The sequence below is a fragment of the Diplotaxodon limnothrissa genome, linkage group LG5 (genome assembly GCF_057381915.1).
Source record: "Diplotaxodon limnothrissa isolate DT_005_m linkage group LG5, D_limnothrissa_male_GT1.1, whole genome shotgun sequence".
In the NCBI taxonomy this organism is placed as follows: Eukaryota; Metazoa; Chordata; class Actinopteri; order Cichliformes; family Cichlidae; genus Diplotaxodon; species Diplotaxodon limnothrissa.
Genome location: NC_140600.1, coordinates 18,521,496 through 18,530,205, shown reverse-complemented (window position 1 = coordinate 18,530,205; position 8,710 = coordinate 18,521,496).

Sequence of the window (8,710 nt, the reverse complement as noted above, 5' to 3'; positions counted from 1 at the left end):
GGAAAAGGAAACTGGAGCTACAATTACCACAAGCTCACCAAAATTGGGCAAAAGAAGACCTGAAAATGGTACCTGGTCTGATGAGCCTCAATTTCTGCTGCGACATTCAGACAGTAGAGTCATAATTTGGTGAAAACGTGGTTCAGGCTGCTGCTGCTTGTGTAATAGTGTAGAGGATATTTCCTTGGTATGCTTTGGACCCTTTAGTACAAACTGAGCATTGTTTAAACAACACATCCTACGGAGTTATTGCTACTGACCATACCTACAGTGAACCCACCTTCTGATGGATGATTACAAGCAGGATAACATCATGTCATAAAGCTCAATTATCTCTAACTAGTTTCTTAAACATGACACTGAGTTCACTTTCCTGAATCTAACACAGCATCTTTAGGTTGCGGTGAAACAGGAGATTCTCATCGTGGATGTAGTGCCACCAAATCTGCAGCAAATGTATGCAGTGGCGTGTCTAGAAAATTTTTGTTGGGGGGGGCCAGGTAGGGGCACAGATTTGGAGAAGGGTGGCAGATGTAATTGGCAGATAATGTTAAAAACAATTCTACCAACCGTTAACCATAATTCAATAACCCTGTAAACCTAATAACCGAATGCGCTTTTAACTCTTATTAGAATGAGATTTTAACCACTACGGTGCAAAGTTTTTAGATACTGCGTTGATAAAGTACAAGAGATACAATCAGTCAGTGTTTATTCAGCATTCAAGGACATCAATATTTGCATAGTATTTTTACTGACATGTAGTGCACATATGTTTTGGGCAAAAACATTTTTGAATATTAAAATACGAACATTTTTAACATACAATTGGCAAATTAGCCAATGCCAATGCAAAACCAATGCCTGTTAAAAAAAAAGAAGATAATCTTCTCACAAACTGGTGTTTGATTTTGAAACAGGAAAAAAGTGGGGAAACAAATGAAAAGACTAATATTTGAATAAAACCTGAAAGCAAGTAAATACTTTCTATGCTGCCTTATGGTAAACTTTGGTAATATTGATCAAGAACAACACTGGCTGATGATGAAATACAGTCAGCTGGCATGGTGACACTGCCAGTATTAACCTGCAGGGCTGGACTGGGACAGAAAATCGGGCATTTTCACTACAGATTGGCCCACCAGGTATTAAAGCCATAAAGCCTTTGAATGAAAACAAATGCTGTTGTGACAGTGATGTACACTGTCTTGTTGGTATATGTATGATTTCTATACATTTTACATCAGATAAAAACTTTGTTCGCAAGATTCAGATAATTATTTAATAAAAGCTAAATATTTTAAATGAGAATAAAAAAAGAAAAGTATTTCTTTGTGCCCCACCTTTCCCTGTTAATGCCCTACATGGACCCCCTGGCAACACTTTACTAGACCCGTCCCTGCACAGTTACCAGCTGTCAGCTACACAGAAAAGGATCCTGGTGTTATTTGTCTCTCAGAAACAGTTCATAACTTCCCTTCAACTCATTCCTGTCACCTAAAAGGTAAACCTGTTTCTCCATCACCTGTTCAGCTCTGATGATTCAGTAAGGACATCTCCTGGTTTCATCCTTGTGTTTCCCTCTCACCACATATCCAAACCGACATCATGACCAGCAGCTTTACAGCTGTGGCTCCAGCAAACATCAGCTGATAGTAGAAAGCAATATTAAACTAGAAAAATTTGCATTTCCTGCGAAAATGCTGTGTGGATGCCTTAACGCTGAAGATGTCTGCAGAAAAAAGCTGAAAAAGTTGAAAAAAAAAAAAGGTTGCCCTGAGCAGGATTCAAACCTGGCCCTCCTGGTCTAAGGGCAGGTATTTAGCTCACTGAGCCAAAGTCATTCTCACAAAGAAGAGGTGGAGAGATTGACAATTGTGCTGAAATGAGCAGAAGCTGCTGAGAATTGTGCTGATAAGAGGTGGAAAGGCTGAAAATGTTTCAGAAGAGGTGAATAAGCAGAATTTGGGCAGAAAAGAGGTGAAAACTCTGAAAATTTTGCTGAAAAGAGTTCAATCAGCAGAATTTCTTCTGAAAAGAGTTCAATCAGAAGAATTTTGCTGAAAAGAGTTTTTTTCTGAAAACAGCAGAAAAAACTGAAAATCTTGCTGAAAAGAGTTGAATGAGCAGAATTTGTGCTGAAAAGAGGTTTTTGCCGAAAACAGCTGAAAAAGCTGGTATTTGTGCTGAAAAGTGGTGAAAAAAACGAAAATTGTGTTGAAAAGGGGTGAAAAAGCTTAAATTTGTGTTGAAAAGAGTTAACAAAGTTTAACTGTTGACTGAAAGAAATGTTGCCATAAGCGGGATTTGAACCCAGGCCTCCCAGTCTGAGAACGGACGCTTATCTCACTGAGCTAAAACACAACTCAGTCCAGCATGCAAAATCAGTGAGGCCATTGATAATGTGTTCCATTCATTTCAATGGTCAAAAGTCATAACAAACATCAGCAGAAATAGCAGAATATTTTAAAGTTTAAACATAGTATTTCTGCTAAAACTTAGTATTTAAACTAAATAATATTTTTTTTCCTGCCAAATCATAGCATTTGTGCTGGAACACAGAATATTCTGCCAAATCCTACAATTTGTGCTAAAACATTATTTATGATTTAGTAGAAACACTGGGACTTGGTAGAAATACTATGATTTACATGAAATACTTTAACTTAGCAGAAGTACTACAATCTAGGAAAAAAGTACTACAGCATAGCAGAAATTCTATCATTGAGCAGAATTACTAGGATTTAGAAGAAATACTAAGATTTGGCACAAACACTGATGTGGCTCAAGAACCTTTATTGTGCAGTTATACTATGATTTGGAAGAAATACTATGTTTTAGCACAAATACTATGATTTGGCTCAAATACTATGATTTGGAAGAAATACTATGTTTTAGCACAAATACTATGATTTGGCTCAAATACTATGATTTACCAGTAATACTATGTTTTGGAACAAATACTACACTTTGTCACACATACTATAATTGAGTACAAGTACTATAAGTTTACAGAAATACTATGATTTAGCAGAAATGCAGTGTTTTTGCAGAAACACTGTAATTTCGCTTAAATAGTATGAAATAGCAGTAATACTATGATTTGGCAGAAATACTACTTTTTAGCACAAATACTATTGTACAGAATGGTGTACGTCAGTTTAATGCTGGGTGGTGCTGCAATAGTAACTATCCTCGGTCAGAAGGAGAGGCTGACATCCAGGGATTAGATTACCACAGGTGGAGTAATACTATAACATAACAGTTCAATGTTCTTGCACAAATACCACAATATGGCAGAAATACTATGTTTTAGCACAAATACTGTGATTTGGTATAAATACTATGATTTGGCACACATACTATATTTCGCAGATACACTATAACATAACAGATATTCTACGACTTAGTAGTAATACTATAACATAACAGAATTATTAATTGGGCACAAATACCACGATTTGGCAAAAATACTATGATTGGGTACAAATACTATGATTTGGCAATAATACTGCATTTTAACACAACTACTGAGATTTGATTGAAATACTATGATTTAGAAGAAATACTATTACTCCATACAAATACGATGCTTTGGGACAAATACTATGTTTTGGTTCCAATACTATGATGTGCAACAAATACTATGATTTGGCACAAGTACTATGATTTAGTACAAATACTATGATTTGGCAGAAATACTATGCCTTAGTAGTAATACTATAACATAAGAGATATACTATGGTTTTGCAGACATACTATGTTTTTGCACAAATACCATGATTTGGAACAAATGCTATGATTTAGCAGAAATACTAAGATTGGGTACAAATACTATGATTTGGCAATAATACTGCGTTTTAACAACAACTACTGAGATTTGATTGAAATACTATGACTCCATACAAATACGATGCTTTGGCACAAATACTATGATTTGGCACAAATACTATGACTTAATAGTAATACTATAACATAACAGATTTCCTAAAAAAAACTATGAAATTGCAGTAATTCTATGACTTGGCAGAGATACTACGTTTTAGCACAAATACTATAACAACGCAGAAATACTATGACTTAGTAGTAATACTATAACATAACAGTTCAATGTTCTTGCACAAATACCACAATATGGCAGAAATACTATGTTTTAGCACAGATACTGTAATTTGGTATAAATACTATGATTTGGCACACATACTATATTTCGCAGATACACTATAACATAACAGATATTCTACGACTTAGTAGTAATACTATAACATAACAGAATTATTAATTGGGCACAAATACCACGATTTGGCAAAAATACTATGATTGGGTACAAATACTATGATTTGGCAATAATACTGCATTTTAACAAAACTACTGAGATTTAATTGAAATACTATGATTTAGAAGGAATACTATGACTCCATACAAATACAATGCTTTGGAACAAATACTATGATTGGGCAGGAATACTCTGATTTAGCAGAAATACTATGTTTTAACATAAATACTGTCTTTTGGCAGAAATTCCTGCTAAAAGGTACTATTTCTGCTTTTTAGCAGAAATACTGTAATTTGGCATAAATACTATAATTTGGGATAAATACTATGATTTGGCACATATAATATATTCAGCACATATATTATAAAATAACAGAAATATTATGATTTGGCCTCAAAACCATGATTTTGCACAAATACCATGATTCTGCAAAAATACTATGATTTAGCAAAAATACTATGATTTAGCAGAAGTACTGAGATGTAGCAGAAGTACTTTGTTTTAGCAGAAATACTATGATTGAGGACTAATACTTAAACATAGGAGAAATATTGATACACAGACACACATACACAGACAGTAAAGGGAACAGGAGCTGTGGAGAGTCTGGGCTTGGTATATGTAGGTCAGTTAAATTAGCTGCACCTGCTGTAGTCAGCCCTTACACACACAGACACAGACACAGAGAGAGGTGTGAGTTTTCTTCAGTGTATTTCTGACATTCAGGATTCCCCTCGAACAAATGGCCATAATTTCCTAACCGTAGAGGCTAGAACGGTCATTCAGGCATCGTTTTATTCAGAAGAGATGGGGGAATCTTCAGGTCTTCATAATTCAGAGATAAAGCATAAATTATTAAAGATATATGACTTGTAATACACTGTAACTGAGTAGAGGCGAAGCAAAAACTGCCTTGACTTGCGCTCAAACAACCTTTGGTAACTCTAAATCTATATGGAGCATCAAAATCATTCTTTCACCGTAAGAAACAGCAGGCTTTGGTGAACAGTTATGGAAATTTTCAGGGCTCTGTGGAAATCCATCAAAAAGATATGACGAGAGAAAAAAGTGCCTCATTTCCAGTGTTTGAAATCTGATGAAATCTGAGCGAGGGACAAATTTCCTACCCTCAAACAAGTCCAACTCATTTCAGAACGGTAATAGGTGAGAAAGAAATTCTTGAATTGTGAGCGTCAGGAGTGTCTGAACATATACGGGGACAAGCCTCATGTCTTAACTTTGCTTCGTTAAGGAGATATGACAATTTGAAAATGCCTCTCATTAGAGAAATCCAGCGGTGATTTTGAACAAACTCTCCATTGAGTTTATATGGAGAGTTTTCTGACTTTGTGTTACTCTGAGGAGATTTGCAAAATATCTATGAGTCCCACAAAAATGATAGGGACATTTTCTGAAAGCCAGCAAAAATACCTACGTTTTGATGTATAATTTGTGGGGCTTGAGTGGAAATTGAGCGAGTAGCAAGAAGTTGTTTGGACATGAAGAGAAAATTCAAACAGTTTCACTGTCCCCTCTGAGTTAATTGCATAGCAACCATAGCAACGCATGTATTTTCTGAAAAATCAAAATTTTGCAACTGAAAACTCAAAGAGGGATAAGATTAAAACAGTAGAAGATCTGAAAAAGCTGAATCATACAGGAATAGCCAAATCATTTGAGAACATTTTAAAGTTTGAATGGAGTTTCTAGGTGAAAGTATGAGGCAGTAGTTAAGTTTCAAAGACAAGAAAGTTTTAGCAGAATTGTGGAAGTTTCCCATTCATTTCAATGGGACAAATTAAAGGAAAAAAGTGTAATATTTTAAAAAGTATAATAGTAATAAACACCAAAAGTCATAGCCGGCATTAGCAGAAAGAGCAGAACAGTTTAGAGTTTGAACGGTGAAAATAGCACAAAAATTGTGGAAGTAGATCCACGGCGAAAAGTGTACGGAAACACCCGGAATAATAAAGAATAAAGAGAAACAGGATCTCAATAGTGTGGATGCCTATTAAGGCATCCACACAATAAATTCTAACAACAGCTGATCAAGCTTAAACGTGCTGCTGTTGTTTAGCGCGACATCTGCTGGTTTCCTGTTTCTGGCGCAAAGTGGGTGATAAACAAACAAGAGAGACGATCAGCTGATCATTGATCAGTTTCATGATTGAAGTAGCAATAGAAGAGGCAGCTGTAAAGACAGAATAACTCCAGCTTTGTGTCTTTTTCCATCCTAGCTGAAGTACGGGACAAACTGTGTCTCTTCTCAGCTCAATACGAAACGCATAATATTTTCTCTGAATGAGGGACCATTCCATTTTTTAAGGAGCTGTTGGCAACTCTACTAACTAACCTTATGAATAAAATAAAGTTCACTATCAGTAACATCATAGCAACCGAACAGCTGTATAAACTCGTCATGCTAGCTCACGCAGTATGAGGTATTGTAACTGACTGTAAAAAGTCAGCACAACGAAAATAAACTGCACCTAAACTTGGTTTATATCTGACCCAGATAGACTGCAGGTCATAACTTCTTACCTGAAGTTCAGTTCACCTGACACTCGGACCGGCGGCCGCCTCGGGTCTCTCCTCCTCCTGCCTCACCTTTCCCTCATCCACCTGTTGCCTCTGTGAAAGCTCCGCCATAGCCACCACCAAACAACTGAGTTATTTTTACACATCGGCCAGCATCTGGCCAATCCACCACTTCTCATTGTTCATGCCGTTACAAAAATAAATAAATAAATGAGTCATCAGCCCACCATGCAAACGTCCGATGGCTAGTCCAGCTATGTTAACTTGTTAATCTTTCGCCAAAAAAATGTTTTCTGCGGTGCCGTCTTTCCTCTCCTACCTTTGCTAACATGATGCGCATAGTGCAGAAGCCGGTGCTGCATTCACTTACCCTCGGATATCTGAGCTTCACTGTGAAACCATAATGGTATATTTGATATTTCATTAAATTTTATTATTTTAGCTTCGGGGTGGCACCTGGAGTGGCCAGTCTGGTTGGGGGGGTGGCCTGTGCCCCCCGAGGCCACCCCGCTGGACACGCCATTGAATGTATGATGCTGTCATGTCAATAAAGACCAAAATCTCATAGGAATTTTTCCAGCAGCTTGTTGAATACTATGAATTAAGGCTGTTCTGAAGGCAAACGAAACTCCAACCAGGTACCAGCAATGAGTACCTAATAAATAAAGCGACACATTTTTCCATATACCTACTCAGCTGTGTTTGACTTGATGACCAACCTTGTTAAGTGTGTGTCGGTACAAACTGAGTGCAATCTAGCTTTACTACAATTACTACTAGGACCTGCTGAAGAAAACTGACTTATGTTATTGGTGGCATATTTAGAGCTGTATACTATATACTTATAATACTACTATGCTACTATTTCTGCTAAGACTGCGGTCTTCCTTCAGATCGGTAACCTTGTGTCAGAGCAGCTACCTTAGGTTTTACGTTTCATACAGTATAAAGAAAGTAGAAACAACGTACTTACCTTCCAGGTCGTCCAAATGTTGTTTCAGTCTCTCCTTTTAAACAACCACCAGCGTATTTGGCGCTGTCTTTTCTAACAATATACGGCTGTTTTCCACCTGCAGTCACACAACTGCGACAAACCAGACAAGTCTCGCGCCAAGACCGCGAGCGAAAACTCTGGAGGCGGATGTAGAATGTCGTCACGACGTAAAGTAGCTATGCCCTGATTTTTGCCTTTCAGGTAGCGCCTTTTTAAGTTGGGGACTGAAAAAATAATGTACACCGCTGACATGGCTGTGTTAAGTTTAAGTGAAGAAGCTTAATACAGAGATTTGAGGCAGCAGGAGTCAAGTATGGCGGAAGCAAAGTTCGCGAAATGTGTGGAAAACAGCTGCAGTCTGCGATGAAGGTTCGCCTGGGAGGTGTCACTCAGGGAAAAGGAAATATAACAAAGGGTCCTGTGTGATGGATATGACCGTGTGCAAAAATGCTAAGAGTTGCATAAACTAAACTATTAGAATTTATTTTAAGCTGTCATTGACTAATACCTTTGTGGTCTTGCTCCCAACTACACCTCAGCTCTCTTACTACCCGATTCACGTACATACTAAAAGTAGCCAGATCGATCCACATATCGATATCATGGATGCTAAATATTGGTATCGGAACTAGTAGCGTAATAGGATCGATAGTTTGCATCTATCCTCTAATTTTATTATGCAACCCACTTCACACATGAAAATTGCAAAATGCAGGTTATGGAGAGACACACAACAACAACACTGATTTGCATGGATGGCGTTTATTTTCACGGATGACTTTTATTCTCACATACATATTTTTTCCTCAGTGCCAGATACACACGGCATTGCAAAGCAAAATTCATATTTTCACTGTCAGAATTTCCTATTGTATTTACTAATAATCCATGTATTTGGTCAA